Consider the following 15,686-nt stretch of genomic DNA (forward strand, 5'->3'; position numbering starts at 1 on the left):
CAATGGATTTGTCTACTCTGGACATTTCCCATTAGTTAAATAAGAAAAATTAATTTTTTTCCAGCTGTGTATTTGAACTCTGGAGTGCTAGCATTACAGCTGTGTCCCACCATACCTGGTTTGTGTTTTTCTGACTGTTATCCATACTGTAGTCCACATCAGTATCTTATTCAGTTTTTTTTTTTTTCTTAAAGACAGGTTCTTTCTACATATCTCTGGCTGTCCTGAAGCTCACTATGTAGCCCAAGCTGGCTTCAAACTCAAAGAAATCCTCCTGTCTCTGCCTCCTGAGTGCAGGGATTAAAGGCATGCCAGCACTCCCTGCTTATTTTATTAGCTTTGAGTGGAAGAATAGTACATCCATGTAGACAGCTCATCCCATCTACCCACTCACAGTCAGGGGACATTTAGATTATTTTTATTTTCTGGTTATTATAGTAATGTTACTATGAGTATTTTGTTTTAATGTATTTTTCTTGGTTATGTTCTGAGGATTAAATTGCTGAGTCATAGATAATTCAATGCTTAATCTTTCTTCTCTCTTTTTACCCCCTTTCCCTCTCTCCATATTATTATTGTTATTATTATTACTACTCAGATAGGATCTCACTATGTGATCCTGGTTGGCTTGGAACTCACTATGCAGACTGGCTGACTTTGAACTCATGACTCTCCTGTCTCTGCCTCCAGAGTGCTGGGATTACAGGTGTGCATCACTGTGTCTGGCTTGTGTTTTCCTGAGCATCTTTTCATTTGTCTGCTGGACACTTACTCATTTTCTCAGGAGAAATGTCTGTTTGTCGCGTACCTTTGACCATTTTAATCTGGTCTCTTTCCGGTCACTGAGTTGTTAGAACGCAGCACCATTTTGATTACTGTAGGATCATTATTTAGACTCCCAATGAAACACTTTCACAAGTACTTTTAAGTTTTTCATTATTCTTATTTAATTTCCCCACTATTAGTATCACTTTGGTAATTTTCAAACATTACTTTGTTGCAATCTGAAAAATTGGGACTTCATTAAACCTATAAAGTAATTTGTGGAGAATCAAAATCTTGGCCACACTCTTTCTGCCCGGTAACAAAGTGTGGTGTTCTTTTACAAATATATTTTTTAAAGGGTGTAAGTGTATGGTGTGTGTATGTGTGTGTGTGTGTGTGTGTGTGTGTGTGTGTGTGTGTGTTTGTGTGTATAGATGTCAGAGGATATCTGTCAGGAGATGGTCCTCTCCTTCCATTGTGGAATCCAAGGGTGGAACTCAGCTGTCAGGCTTGTGAGATAAGCAATTTGACCCTCTGAGTCATCTCATAAGCCCTGAACGACAATGCTCTGAGTTTTCACGTCTTACTTTAGCATCTCTCAGTGGCTTTATAGTTCGATGTGTATAGGTTCATGGGAGCAGGCACTCTGTCTGCATTTGCATTTCTGGAGCCAAACACAGACACCTGGGACACACTTGGAACATAACTGCTGAACAGTGAGCCATCTCCTGCACTGTTGGTGTGTTCCTGTGTGTCTTGCTGTGTGCTCCACTGAGGCTATTATAAGCCTATAACAGTTTTGAAACCCTTCACTTTTACATAGTAATGATATTACTTTGTACGTTTATTTTATATCTTGTCATTAATTTTTTTCATTAATTGAAATGTTTTCAGGAGATTCTTTTGGGCATTCAGGAGAATTATTCTACTTCTGTTTTATGTCTTTTTTTTTTTTATAAACCAGAATTTCCAGAATCATGTTAAAAGCTAAAAAGGAAAGGTGTTTTATATTCTACTACACCTTCTCAGTGTACAACCTGTTTTCTAGTAAGTACAATGTGGCTTGTTGGTGGCTTTAGGACTGACAGAGACAGGAAATGGCCCTTCATCTATTCATGGATCCAGTTATTGTTAATAGATTTTTGACATTTGTTATATCCCAATTACTCTACTGGTCACACAGACTTCACATGTGCCCTGGATGTGCCTCCAGCGCCCACATTACTTACAGTCTGGTGGGAAGGACCAAAAGTGCAATGGGAACCCAGGACACTGTTTAGAGGTCTCTAATTAACTTCTAGGACAAAATCTGAGGCTGAGGCACAACACAAGGACCAGGGATGCTGAGCTGGTGGGCATGGAGCTGTGAGATCAGGCTCAGAGGTCTGGGTTTCTAATAAAAAAAGTCAGAGTCAGCCTAAATACAGGCAGGGATGGTACAAAGAGCCCATTGGTATAAAGCTGAGAATTGGGAATCAGGTCAGAGAAGAATGGAACTCTAAAGCCAGAATTCCCATCCCTGTCATGAATCACAGAGGGGATTCCTGGATCTCCTCCTATGGAGAAAATTATAGGACAAAGGAAGAGGATGGCGGGAAGGTGAAGGGCAAAATAGTCTCCATAGAAAATCATTTCCTTCTGAGAAGACCTGGGCCTAGGGTGAGGCTGAGGAGGCAGCAGGGTGGACTGGAACAGTGTGTGATGGAGACACTGGCATGTCCAGGGTGAGCCTAAGCCACCACTATGCATATCTCCCCCACCTCCTTATGCCCCAGCTAGCACCTACATCCTGCCCCCGATACTCTCCATGCTTACCCTTGGAGCTGAATTCATCCCAGCACAGTCAGGCAGGAGCAGAGAGAGAGAGAGAGAGCTGGAGGGGATCCCCAAGTACTGTTAAATGCACCCCTCCTCCCTCCCCTGGGAGCTCAGCTTTCAGCTCAGCCTATGGCTTGGAGACAAGAGCTGCCTGCCTGACTCATGGTCTTCTAGGAGCACTGAGGGACCAACCCGGTCACCAGGATCTTCCTATGGTCTGTGCTATTCAGTGTCCCCTCTCTGGAACTAGAGACCAAACAGAGATGGGATAACTCGACCTTATGCCCCAAACTCAGCCTGCAGCTAACTGCCTGGGTAGCTCTGGCAGGGAAGGGTCAGAGGGGGGACTGTAGGGTGTCCGTTAGTCCAGCAGGTTGGTCCTAACTGAGACACTAGTAATGCAAGGAAAGGCAACCTCTACTGGGCATGATTTTTGTGTGTGTATATATGGTGGTGGGAAGGTGTGGAAGGATCAGTGGGGGCTCCTATGGAATTTATGAGAGGAGACTGAGGAGAGGGAGCCTCTGATGAGGTGGGGTCATATCACCCCATATTAGTGGTGGGGTTTCTAGAGCTAGGTCCTTTCAGATTACTTGCAGAGGGGACTCTGCAGACCTGTGGCAATGCCTTGACAACTGCCTGACCAAACCTATTTCCCTCCACTCACTGTTTTGTCTCCCTCCTGCTTTGGAACCAGAGAAGAAACAAATGAGATTCTGGAAAAGTCCACGCAGGAGGGGACATCTGAGCGAGGCCTGAGATGTTGGGGAAGCAGTTGCCCAGGCTGAGAGGACAGGTTCTGTGGCTGAGTTACAGCTTCACACGAGGACAAGGGACACCTATGTGCGCGGGCGTGGGGGTTTGAGGTCTATCTATCCCAAAAGCCAGGGATGAGGGTAAAGAGAATGGAAAGCAGAAGCCAAAAAAGACTGGGTGACTTGGAGCCCAGGACTTGAGTTTGCTTCAGCAGGGATGGACTGAGGAAGCAGCATGGTGGTATCCAGTGGGGAGCCACAGGACTGGAGGACCTTGCAGATGTCTGTCAGGGATCCACAACCCAGGCTCAGATGTGAGGTTTACTGAGAGAAGGGCCCTCTGCTCACTGGGCAGGACACATCTCATATGACTCTTCCCTGTGGCATGCAGGCCAGGACTTGGTTTCTCAGTGCTAGTCTCACTGAGCTCCTTAGGCCCCCACTGTTGTATTGTAAATGGCTCGCTCTTCACTGAGGTGGCCTCTGGGTCTGTCATTCAATGGCTCACAAAGCTGTCTTTCTCGCCTCTTCATCCCTGGTCCCCACGACTGTGGCAGTTACCACTGGACATACCACTTGGTCAGTTTACATCTTGGCCAACTCCAACCTCAGAATGGTTTGAGGTTCTGCAGTCTCTGTTTTCATTTCTAAATGCTCTATAAGAAAAGGCCACAAACTAGGTGCTTAAATCGATAAAGAGGTTTCCTTTCTGGTGGCACACAGCTTTAGTCTCAGAGGCAGGCGGATCTCTGTGAGTTTGAGGCCAGCCCAGTCTACAAGAGTGAGTTCCAGAACCACACAAGGTTTCCTCTTACAGTTCTGGTGGCTCTCATCCTCAGACCAAGGCAGCTGCTAGCCATGTTTCCTCAGTGCCTTTATGAGAGAGCACACGCCCTGCCTCTTCCAGCTGGATGCAGCGTCAGGCTTGCCTTGGCCTGTGTGGTGTAACTGTGCCCATATTCACAAGCCCCCTCCCTCCCCCCAACTCGCCCCTGTCTTATAAAGACATTTGTTATTGGATACAGCCTCCCTCTGAATAGCAAAAGGATCTCATCCAAAGATCCTTTATTCAATCAATTTCATCTGCAAAGCCCCCTTTCCTAAATAAGATCACATTCGTAGGCTCTGGGAGTGGACCTGGGATTTTTTTGTGGGGTCATCATACAGCTCCCCAAAGTCCTTATGTATAGAATGTGAAAGAAGGGAGATGGTTAGGGAGGTGGCCTTGGTCTGGAGGTCTTATGTAGGTAGGTGTACATGTGATGACCGTGGCTGGGTGGGAGTGAGTGGGTAGGGAAGCAGGGTGGGGGGAGGGTATAGGGGACTTTTGGGATAACATTTGAAATGTAAATGAAGAAAATATCTAATAAAAAAGTTAAAAAAAAACCCCAACAGAAACAAAGGCTTTGTCCCATCTTGTAGAGGTTTAAAGCCCTGGACTGCAGAGTTCAGCATAGAAGGATGAGACCTGCCTGTATAAGGCTATGGCTATCCCCAGGCAGGCTTTCTGGAGGAGGTGAGCTTCAAGCCTTCTCTTAGGAAACAGCAGCCCATAGCTGCTGAGTGACATTCAGATAGAAAGATGCTATTCACCCAGGGGTCTTCTGAACACTGGAACCCTCAGCTATGCCTCTCCTTTGGTTTAGAGCTTCCCCAGGCAGGGTGAGCATCCTCTCTCAGATGGAGATCTTCCTGCAGATTGGCAATGTCCAATGAGATGGTGAGATGCTGAGGCTGCAGAGTGCAGGGGGAGGGTCCTGAGGTCTCCATGTCAGGTCAGCTGGGAAGAGAACAGAAAGTGGGTACAGGCATCTCCAGGGCAGTGCAGTCACACCGGGCCTGCTCCTTTTACCTACCCTTATGCCTGCCAGCTTTTCTTTTCCATTGTCTTTCTTGGAAGTCTGCCGTGGCTGTGCTGGGTTCCTTGGCTCTTTCCATGTACCAAATGCTGCCAGTCTTACTTCCAGCTTCCTTTGCAGCCTGCAGGTCATCTCCAGGTCTCCTGCAGGTCTGCCCTTCCGGCCACTTCATATTTTCCAGCCCCTTAGCACCTAATAAAGTCCTGCCGAGAGAGGCTCTCGATATCAACCCCAGCAAGTCTAGACACTTGACTTGCATTCAAGGCTTACCCCCTGCCACTCTTCCGGAGAGCAAACCTCCCTGCTCCCTGCTCATGCTATGCCTACTCCTCTGCCTGACGGGCCCTTTCTTCCCAAGCCTCACCCGGCTGGTGCTGAGCAGCAGGTACCACCATCTCTGGAAGCCTCCTTGCCGACCTTTGTCACAGTCCCCTGAATCTTTCAGCAGAAGGGGTTTAGTGGCTGGCGCCACCACTGTGCACCATCATTGCAGAGGGGCACTGGGCAGCCCACCTGGCTTGTCAATCCCTCAGTAGTCCTTACTCTACCCCAGGACTTTGGGCAGCCCTGTGTCCACCATCCCTCTTCTCTTTCCTCCTTCTAGGTCTCCAAAGTGTCCTGTCCTAAGCTTTCCTCCCCTGATCTCTCTCAGTGGAGATGGTCAGGTGTGTCAAATCCTCTGTCTGTCTCTTCTGGTGGGGTGTATCATTTAATCTTTAGTAATCAGATACAAACTAGAGAGAGGGACCCTCAGAGAGAGAGGAAAAAAAACTTCATCAGATTGGCCTGTAGGCATGTGTATGTGATGTTTTTTGTTTTTGTTTGTTTGTTGATTGACGTGGAAGGGTCTAACTAAGTCTGGGCAATGCCAGCCGTTGGCAGATGGTCCTGTGAGGTGCAGGGAAGGCAACTGAATGTGAGCCTGGGAGTGAACCAGTAAGCAGTGTTCCTCCATGGTCTCTGCTTCAGGTCCTGCTTCCAAGTTCTTCTCTTGAATTCCTGCTATGGCTTCCCTCAGTGATGGATTATAAAGTATAAATCAAAAGAAATCTGTTCCTTTCCAAGGTAGGTTTTAGTCAGTGTTTTACTACAGCCATAGAAAGCCAAGCATTCATGGCATTCCAAAGTCTTCACATGTGCAAAGACTTGACGGTGGCTCTGATTGGTGTAGAGGGATGGAAGGGATGGATGACTGTCTTGGGTAGAGTGGACAGGAGGCCTTTTTAGAGACAAGATTTCACAGACGTTCTTGACATCTGTCTCAAGAGATTCACCCACCATTTGTGGGGCTCATCAGGGGCTTGTATCTCACATCTGCACCCTTCAAACCTGAACCTCAGCCCAGAGAAATGGAACACGTGACCCTAGGAGGTACTGAAAGGAGGCCACAGGGAGAAAAGAATCTAGACTCTTGAGGTGTGCCACACTCTGGCTGTGAGTCCTTGGGCTAGTCACCCCCAGGCCTTTCTCTCCCCTTTCTTAAAAGGAGGGTGTTAGGTTGGGTGACTTCATGGCCTTTCTCTTCCTGGATCACATGTTAAAACAAATTAATCTAGGTTTTATTTTATTTTATTTTTGGAGTGTGTTATGTATGGATGTATGTATGAGCATGTAGAGGCCAGGAGCTAATATCAAGCATCTTCCTATATTGCTCTTCAAGGTGATTTTGAGACGGTCCCTGAAAGCTGGAGCTCACTGCTGTGGCTAGACTGGGGTTCACCTATCTCTACCCAGAGTCCTGGAGTTACAGGTGTGTACAACCATGCCTTAAAAAACAAAACCATTGCTTCTGGATATCTGAACTCAGCCTTTCTCAGCACTTTATCCACTGAGATGTTTGACTCTGCTGGATTAGATTAGACCACACTTGTAATGTTTTCAGTGCCTGACCAGACTGTAATGAAAAGTCTCATCACGTTCCTCAGCTAACAAGTTCTACAGTACACTGTGGAGAGGATTATGTCACCCACTGCACCCCAGTGCACCTGAGAGCTGAGGCTCTGAGCAGGGGGACTGCGTCCTTAGTGACAAAGGTAGGCCAGACTTCATCTCCTGGCCCAGCAGTCTCTGGTGCCCACCCTAGGTGCCAGGGCACAGGACATACCTTCTGTCCCCTAGATGCTAGGTAGCTTCTCCTACACACAAGGTTCCCTCCTCTTGCTCACCATATTCTCTTAGTCTAACGTCTCCACCGGTGCTGGGCACAGTCTTAAAATAACTGTTGGTCCCTCTGGCAGATCCACTGTTCCCTCCAGCCTTCAGGAAAGGGACAGAGGAAGCCTCCTAGGCTGTAGGCAAATTGCCCAAGAGACGGTCTTCCTTCAAATCTTGTCCCAGTCAGAGAGGGCAGACAAGCTTGAGGGCTCAACATTGCTTTGGATAGAGGGGCCTGGACAGAGGGAGGTGGAGCATAGATCTGGGCTATGGATGTCACACACTGTGCATAGGGGGTGCCCCTCCAGAATTCTCTTTGATCCCACTCCCCAAAGCACTCTCTGTCTGTCTGTCTCTCTATGTCTCTGTCTCTCTGTCTCTGTCTGTCTCTGTCTGTCTCTTTTCTTCTTTTTCTTCTTTTTTTTTTTCAAGACAGGGTTTTTCTGTGTAGCTCTGGCTGTCCTGGAACTCACTCTGTAGACCATGCTGGCCTCGAACTCAGAAATCCGCCTGCCTCTGCCTCCCAAGTGCTGGGATTAAAGGCGTGTGCCACCACTGCTCATCTCTCTCTCTCTCTCTCTCTCTCTCTCTCTCTCTGTGTGTGTGTGTGCGTGCGCGTGTGTGTGTGACCCAGCCCCAGGGGGAGGACATTTCTATTATCTGGACTTTAAAACCTTGGTCTGTGGAGTGAAACGATGCTGCACAGGATCACACAAGGCCAAGCAGGCCAATATTCCAGCATGGCGGGGCAAGGGCTTCTGGGGAAGAGGATGTCAGTTTTCTTTAAGGTTGTGAGCTCTGATGGGCCAATGGTATCCAGTGGATGGTCCACACACCCAGGAATATGTGGACAATACAAGTTGGAGTCAATAGATTAATTAAAAGAAAAGAAAGGGTATGAAGATGAAGGTGTCGTAAGGAAATCATGGTGGATCTGAGAGGAGTTGGGGGAGGAGTTAGGTGGAGGAGTTAGGGGTGAATATGATCAAAATATGTTGTTTGAAGCCCTGCATGGGGTACATGCCTTAATCCTAGCACTCAGAGGTGGAAGTAGGCGGATCTATGAGTTCTAGGACAGCCTATTTTACAGGTTGAGTTCCAGGATAGCCAGAGCTATACAAAGAAACACCAGAAAACCAAACCAAACCAAACCAAACCAAACCAAACCAAACCAAACCAAACCAAACCAAACCAAACCAAACCAAAATACATGGAATGAAATTCTGCAAGAAGTAATAAAAGTATTATAAATGAAAAGTATTTAAACAAATTATTTCTATATGGCATTTCACAGCTATTAAATAATGTAGTATAACTGTGGAATCATGGGACATGACTAAGAATTTGCTAAAGAGTGCTAAAATAAAAAAAAAAACAAACAAACATTGGTCTAACATTCCTTCACTTTATTCAGGACATGCCTTTAATTACAGCACTCGACTGACAGAGGTGAGTGGATCTCCATGAGTTCAAGGCCAGCCTGGTCTACATATTGAGTTCAAGGTGAGTCAGAACTGCATAGTGAGATCCTGTCTTAAAAATAAAGCTGTGATGACTGGAGAGATGGCTCAGTGGTTAAGAGCACTGACTGCTCTTCCAGAGGCCCAGAGTTCAATTCCCAGCACCCACATGGTGGCTCACAACCATCTGTAATAGGATCCGATGCCCTCTTCTGCTTTGTCTGAAACAATGTACTCACATAATAAAATAAATAAATAAATCTTAAAAAAAAAAAGCTGTGAAATTTACTAAGGGAAAGGTTAGCAGCACCTTGCCAAGAAGGAGCCAGCTCAGTTGCACGGATCCTCTCCAGTGTTCCGACCTCACTGTTTAAACCCTGGATGTTGTAGGTCATTGGAGCCTCACAAATCTCTGTAAAGTAATGATTATCAAACCTCTTCCAGATGCAATGTACGACAGAGCTTGCCCTTGGCCAGGACTCTGTTCTAGTAAGTATTAACTGGGACTCAGAATCAAGTCTGCTTCTGATGTGGCTGATCCCATTCTAAGACCCCTGGCCTGGGCGGGCCCAGGGTGGATGGAGGTCGCTCTATGGGAACGAATGAGAGCACTGTGGAACCCATGAGAACAGGAATTGGGCTGAATAAACGCATGCCAATCACAGTAGTCTCTGCTGTTTTGTCTTTCAATGGGTGGTTGAACGTTGTGTGGGAGAGAGAATTTACTGAGAATTTTTAAGCCTGAAGTTAAGTCTGCAGGTCTGGTTGCTGGGCCCACCTGCCAAGACCTTGCAGGATAATGTGGAGCAGGGCCTACCCTCCTGTGGGTCTCGTACAGAAAGAAAGGATGCAAACTAATCCTTGCATGGTGCTTTGGGCTGAGTACCCTCCCCCCCAGATCAGACATTGTGTTGAAGACCTCAGACTGTAAGCGGAGGGACTGTAAGCCATATCAAAAAATAGTGTGATATGGCTGTGTGTTACGGTAGGCCAGGTGAGGCTGGCCTGAGGTTTTGGGTCCTGATGGAAAGGAACCCCAGTTGTCGCATCCCAGTTCCTCCCAGTCTGAAAGATGATTTGGTTGTGGGGATCTTTGATTTCCAGGCAAAGCTTCTGGAGTGGCCTGTTCTTTCCAATCCAGTCTGGCCCCGGAGCCTTCCCCAGGATCTGTGGACCAGAAGACCAGTAGCCTCTTGTGGGACCTTTGCAGCCAGAGGTCTCCGTGTCTGATCAGTTACAGACTGCACTTCTCAGAAATGTCACAAGGTGGCACCCAAGCACCACACTCCACAAGGTAACTGCTCCCCACTGTCTGTGCTGGAAAGGACTGTGCCTGGGCTGTCTGAGCCTGGCAGGGCTGGTGTAGAGTCCTCTCATTGCTAGACTTCCCTTCTACCCTTTTACACACCCTCTAAAGGACTCTCAGGCCATTCCAGTCTCAGGTCACAGAGCAGGGCACCCGGTTCTGTTCTGGTTCTGAGAAGCTGGGAAGTTATTTTTCCCACTTTGAGACTCAGAATGCTCTTCTGATGAACAAGCACAATGATAGCATCAACTTCACCCCTCTTCTGTCCCCTTTGTTCCCTCCACCAGACTTACTGAGCCCCCTGTAGATTAGGTGTAGTTTAGGTGTATGTGCAGGGTCAAATGAGGTCATAGCTTGCATGTGTGTGTGTGTGTGTGTGTGTGTGTGTGTGTTACAGTGTGAAATCTATAAACAATGGCTGAGACACTGTCACTGATCTTACAACAACCCTGTCTTGACCCCATTGCTAACTCACAGAAGAGGAGACAGGTGAGGCCTTTTCTGTGGACACACAACCAGGAGGCAGCAGAGTTGGGGTTTGAACCTGGACCATTTGGCTCTAAACCCTATCAATATCAGTTTCCATGTTTAATAGTGTTGGGTACTCTGGCTTCTCTGAGCTCCAGACAGTCTTCTCTGGAGGGATTTTGGACCAACTTTGGTCGATTGTTCTCCTATGATCTGAATGTGAAGGGCCTCACAGGATCCTGTGTTTGGACATTTGGTCATCAGCTGGTGGCTGTTTAGGAAAGGACCTGGGGCCTAGATGGTGGACACAGGCTGCTAAGGGTAGGACTTTGAAAGTTAAGCCTAATTCTGTGCTATTGGCTTCACGCCTACTTCTGGGCTGTTGTGAGGAGTGGTACTGTAAGCTCCTGCTGCCCACATATGCGTCACTGGCAAGCCTTTCCTACCTTGGTGAACTTTGCCTTCTGAAACCAAGTATCCTTACCCCCTTAAGTTGCTTCTGCCAGGGATTTCTTCACAGCATCAAGCAAGGCAATTAACACGCTCTCCCATCTGGATCCTAAACTCCCTACTCCCTGAGAATCCCCACTCATTCTGCAAGGTTGGTCCTGGTAGAGGCTCACAAGAAGGTCAACAAAGCAAGTGGGAAGCGCGAGCCCACTGATGATTCAGGGGTCCCGAGAAGGTTCCAGGTCCAGCTTCTCTCTGCCGCCCCTGAGCACAGGTCTGTCAGTCAGCAGAGACCTAAGTCCTCGGTCCTCAGTTCTGGTCCTAGCTTGGATGTCCATCGTGTAGATCGGGGTGACTGAGCTCATCCCTTCCCCAAAGGTCTGTGGAGGCATGTGAGAGTTTTCTCCCTCACAGAGAGGGTGAGCCCTTGCCTGAAGAAGGGCCATGGGGTGCATTTTAAGTTGTATTGCATAGTGAGCGCTTTGCTTCTTTTCAGTTTGGGGCTTATCTGGAGTTAAATGCTTGTGTGGAGGCAAGAGAGAGCAAAGTGAAACACGAGGATACAGAAGACAGATCCTGCCACCCCTACTCCCTCTGTCTGTCCCCAGACCTTCCTTTCTCTGCCCTGTGTGTGCTACCTTACTCTTGGCGCCATTCAGTGGGTGTCAGAGCCCCTTCAGGGTGAAGTGATGTGTAGCTGCTAAGGAAACTTCCTGCTAACCTCCTCCAATATTCTCTGGGCAGGGAAGCCCTGGGTTTTACTCTGGGCTTGGTGACTGCCAGATGGGTGCCCTGGCCTTTGGAACCACAGTTGTCTCGTGTTTGGGACAGTACCGGATAATTCTACTCAGCCCTAGCATGTGCAGAGCCTGCTCATCTCGATGCAGATCTCACAACTCTGTTCTCACATCAGCCTTTTGGAGCAGGCACTGTGCTCCAGGGAGACTGTGACATTTCACATTGATGCCATCCCTACCCCAGCAAGAGCTGGGGTGCTGGGCCTATTGCCCAGTCTAAGACTTCATGAGACTCCGCGCCTGCCTGAACAGAGCAAGGCGAGCCTCTAACCCAGAACCTGCAGAACCAAAACCCAGGACCTGCTACCTAACCTGACACAGTTCAAGGGAGAAAAGATATTTTCAGAATTACTGGCATCAAATGTTGTGGTCCACCACTCCCCGCACCCCATTTTATTAAAATACAACACAGTGCTAACCACAGTCAATAAAAGTTTACCTTGGGCTCGGCCTATGACAGGTGTTTTATAGACACTGCCTTTACTCGCATAATTTTTTTGTAGTACATGTGCTTAAAAGCCCCCTTCCCATTTATAAACGGAGGTTCAGAGAAGCTAAACACGTATCTTATGTGCATTTACACAGGTAGCAGCAGAGTTAAGATTGAGCCCCAACTTGTCTCAGTCCAAAGCTACCATTCTCTACGAGGGGGCAGTTGCAGGAGGTGGGCAATCGGGGAGTGTCTGGGGCTTGGCTTATTTATCTGGACGTAGAGGTGAGAGTGTCTGCCTCGTGGATGAGTTGCAAGTATGTAAGATGTTTGCTTCTGAAACAGTGGCCATTTGTCACTGGCATCATCTCTACATCAGCCTCCCTCCCTCCTTCCCTCCTGTGGCTGCTGTGAGAAGGAAATGAGGCTCAGGTGGTGGGGGAGCACTTGTGACCTGCCCTGGGAGTGGAGGGACCATCATCCGGGTGGCAATGAGACCATGTTCCAGTGTTGTGGTGCTTGACCTTGTATGTGTCCCAAGACAGGATGGGGGACAAAGCCAGGGCATCTCTCACCAAGTTGAGGCCAGCCCGAGGCCTGAGGAGCCAGCAGTGCCCCAGATGGCCAGGCAGTAGCTGGGTCTTAGGCCAACCTCTGATGGCACACTGGGCTTGAGCAACCTAGAGAAACCTGGGCATCAATGGGGACTTAGTGTCCCTCGGGCTTGGGAAAAGTTTTATCTGCAGCAAAGAAAGTTGTGGGCCGCATGGGAAGAAGTTTCGAGGGCTCAAACTTTTCTCGCTCTGAGCTCGTTGCAGTGTCCCCGAGGCTGCCAAGTGATTTACCACTAATTAAGCCATAATGAACTGGACCTTGGTGTCTCCTTTAGTCTCCCCATGAGGACACAGACTCAGCAGGGCACCTGGGGCCCAATTACAGCAGCCTGGGCCTAATGCCTGGTCCAGCTGAGGCCTGCATCTCAGGGAGTCCCATCTGCCCCAGGTGCCCACTTTGCTTGCCTGGCCAAACTTTTAATGAGCAAAGTGGCTACTTCTCTTACTTGCCTGCCAGTTGCGCAGGCATGACCCTTGGGCCCTGCCTCCTCTCGGCTTAAAGAGATAGAGTGATTTTTAGTGTGTGAAAGATCTTAGTGGATCTATCAATCAACAGTGACCACATGTGACTCTGGTGCAGGCTCAGGCCTCTCAGACCATCATTCTTAGCAATAACAGTCACAGAGTTGACGTGAGGACCAGATGACATCACACACACTGAAGAGCTGGTTATTTAGCAGTGGTTGTTATTGTCCTTAGCCCTGCTGTGACCTTGACTCTGACCTTTCTTTGCTGCAGATAAACTGAACTAGAGCCAGCTCTGACCTGGGTGCTCATAATCACGGGTGTGGGCTTCCTGCCCTGCTGGCCATTGCACTCTCTGCTTCAAGCTGGGTTGACCTAGTGACTGTGCTGTTTTAAGGTCTCCTTTAGCCCAAGTGTCTCTTTTTATTCTCCCAATGTTCCCTAAGCCTCCAGAAAACCAAGGGCCCCGTCTGTAACCAGGTCCATCCCTCACTGCACAGATGGGAGGAGATACAGGAGAGGCAAGACTTGCATGGCTGCCCATCTCAGTGAAGCTAGGCAGGCATTCATCTGTGTACCCATTTGCAGCCTCCAAAGCGAAACCGGGCATACGTCCTTTCTCCATTATTTATTGGGTACATTCCCGTGCCTCTCTTTCTCCAAATAAGAAAATATTAGCATTCCTCTCAGATGCTAGTTTTATTAAATGAGTTAGGGTCCATGTGGAATGCTGGAACTGGGCCTTGGCATGGTGGGTTTTCAATAACCATATTTCCAGTTGCTAGGATCCAGCCACTGATCCACCAGGCATCAAGTGAAATCCTACTGTGTGCCAATGTTGGTGGTACTAGGCCCTGCAGATACAGCAGTGAACAGGCTGGCCCTTGGAGGTATTTTTTACTGGAGGATTCAGATACACAGGGCCATTATTTCAGGATCAAGGGTGTGGCAAGCTGAGGTGGGGTACTCCCTTAGCAGAGGAGCCTCAAGCCCCCTGTAGAGAGATGGGGTGGAGACAGTCAGGGAAGAGTTCCCAGAGTGAAGTATGAAAGGTGTGAAACAGGGTTTACTGAGTTCTCACAATGATGACCTCAGTCCACCTCAGGTCCCATAAGGTAGCAGAGGTTGCTTAGATTCTCCTCAGTGCAACTGATGGCCAAATTAGCTGCCTAAAGTCAACCAGACTGTAAACAGTGGTGCCAGAATCCAACAAGGAGTTGTTTAAACTCAAATCTTGTGCCCATTTCTTCACCTACGGGGGTGTCTGTGATGGTGGTTTTGACGGACAGGTAGAAGGGGGAGGCCCTTGAAGGAGAAGAGACCCTCTCACAGAAAACTAGCTTTCATGAGGACTCAGCCCTGAGATGAGGACCCTAACCCTGCAAGTACGGTGGAGGGGCAGCATGGAGGCTGTCCTAAGTACCAGCACAGGCCTGGCCACACCATGCCTGAGTCCCGGTCCACTCACTAGCGTGACTATGACCTAGAGAAAGTGATGTCATGGCTCTGCACATCAGTTTCATTCTGCAAAATGGGAGAATGACAGTAGCAGGCAAGTGTGGCAATGCCCCCAGCCCTCAGCCCGGAAGCTTTTCGTTACCACCCATAGCATTCTCAGCTCTGAATTTTTCTCTCTCCCCCCAAGTTATCCAGGGAGTTTTAAGGGGTAGATTGGCACATGCGATGGTGCTTAGTGCACAGGAAAATGGCCAGAAAATGTTGTCATTATGAACATTTGAGACGTATCCCAAAGTATACTCCGTCAGACAGTGCCACAGGATGCTAGTGTATGTTGAAAGAGGAAGTTCTGCTATGGTAAGCATCAAAACCCAGACTTAAACCAAGAGAAACATCTGTCCCCCTCGGAAAGACTCCAACTGATTAAAAGAAATTGTCAGCTACTACTCCCCAAAGCTGAGGAGGGTAGCTTAAGTAAGTGGTTCTCAACTTGCAGGGCCATGGAGCTTTTTCCTGTGTAGTGCGTGCGTGCGTGCGTGCGTGCGTATATGTGTGTGTGTGTGTGTGTGTGTGTGTGTGTGTCCTGGAAGATACTTAGGAAAAATGCAAGGCTCTCTTCACCTTAAAAAAAATTGAGGCAGGGTCTCACATAGCCCAGGCTAGCCTCTACTGTAACTGATTACGTAGTGGAGGATGGTCTTTAACCGAGCCAAGCTCGGAGAGCTTTTGTTTTGCCTCAATCGGTCTCTGGGTCTCAGGGTCACCATGTGGGCTTAGGTCTCAGTTTCCTTCTCTGAAATGCGAACAACTGTGTATGTACAACAGGGCCTATCGCAGTGTTGTTAGGACTGAGGAAATTAATGTAAGTAGTTTCACAGTTCCTGGCA

General features: G+C 48.2%; 1 long non-coding RNA gene across 1 annotated transcript; it reads left to right on the forward strand.

Annotated features, from left to right (window-relative positions):
- The first annotated feature begins 8,533 nt into the window (after positions 1-8,533).
- Gm38627 lies at positions 8,534-9,478 on the forward strand. Its single transcript, XR_869852.1, has 2 exons — positions 8,534-8,854; positions 9,256-9,478. It is a non-coding gene; the product is annotated as a predicted gene, 38627 (long non-coding RNA).
- The last annotated feature ends 6,208 nt before the right edge of the window (positions 9,479-15,686 follow it).

Source organism: Mus musculus, chromosome 7, assembly GCF_000001635.26.
Source record: "Mus musculus strain C57BL/6J chromosome 7, GRCm38.p6 C57BL/6J".
In the NCBI taxonomy this organism is placed as follows: Eukaryota; Metazoa; Chordata; class Mammalia; order Rodentia; family Muridae; genus Mus; species Mus musculus.